The sequence below is a fragment of the Austrofundulus limnaeus genome, unplaced genomic scaffold (genome assembly GCF_001266775.1).
Source record: "Austrofundulus limnaeus strain Quisiro unplaced genomic scaffold, Austrofundulus_limnaeus-1.0 Scaffold1841, whole genome shotgun sequence".
Lineage (NCBI taxonomy): Eukaryota > Metazoa > Chordata > Actinopteri > Cyprinodontiformes > Rivulidae > Austrofundulus > Austrofundulus limnaeus.
Window position 1 is genome coordinate 50,273 of NW_013954243.1, and position 950 is coordinate 51,222.

Sequence of the window (950 nt, forward strand, 5' to 3'; positions counted from 1 at the left end):
AACAATAAGGTTTAATAGGAGCTGAAGCTAACTGCTAAGCTAAAACAATAAGGTTTAATAGGAGCTGAAGCTAACTGCTAAGCTAAAACTGGCTGAAGGAGAGGAGCACTGATGACACAAAGGAACACAAAAGAACTGACAAAACACAAGAATTACAAAATTATAGTAACCAAAATAAAATAAACTTAATTAAAAAACACAAAACAAAGGACAAAAAAGCACAAAGGAAGCAGAATAAAATGTCACTACTGTGAATAAAAATAAAAACCTGAACCAGTATTTTTCTGATTGATGAATAAAAAACAGACAGTTTGAAAAATAAATAAAAGCATCACATGATTAAATCTAACTGTAGCTTAAAGCTCTTGATCTCAGGTGCTTCACAAACTGCACAGAGGAATGAAGCTAATCTGATGTTTTTAGGGTTTAATGAACATGTTGGAGTAAAATCAGAGTTTATTTAAGACTCAGAGTGAAGGTTTAAAGTCTTTGTGACACTTTGAGCAGAAACAAACGACTGCAGGTCCAACAGAACTTTTAATTGGGCTTTCTGCTGAATTAACCGGCGCCGACTGTGTGCAGAGAAGATAAATATGAAAGAAGCAGCAGACTAATTAAGACAGTCTTGTGTTTCCAGTCCGTCCTCTGTGATCCAGACCTCTCTGCAGGAAAGGTCAACTCTTCCACATGCAGAGCGTCTGCTGGTCTCAGCGTTCGTCCTCGTCCCGTCCGCTGCTGCGCTTTGTTTTCACCAGGTCTCTGAAAGACCATCAGCTGCTGCTCTTTGTTGGAGCTGAAACCAAGATGAATGTGTCAGACGGAGAGCAGCATGAATTAAACATGGCTGACGGATGAAGAGTCATGAGCAGTGTCCACTTTAATAAGGCTGAGCATTAAGAGCACACACACACACACACACACACACACACACACACACACACACACACACA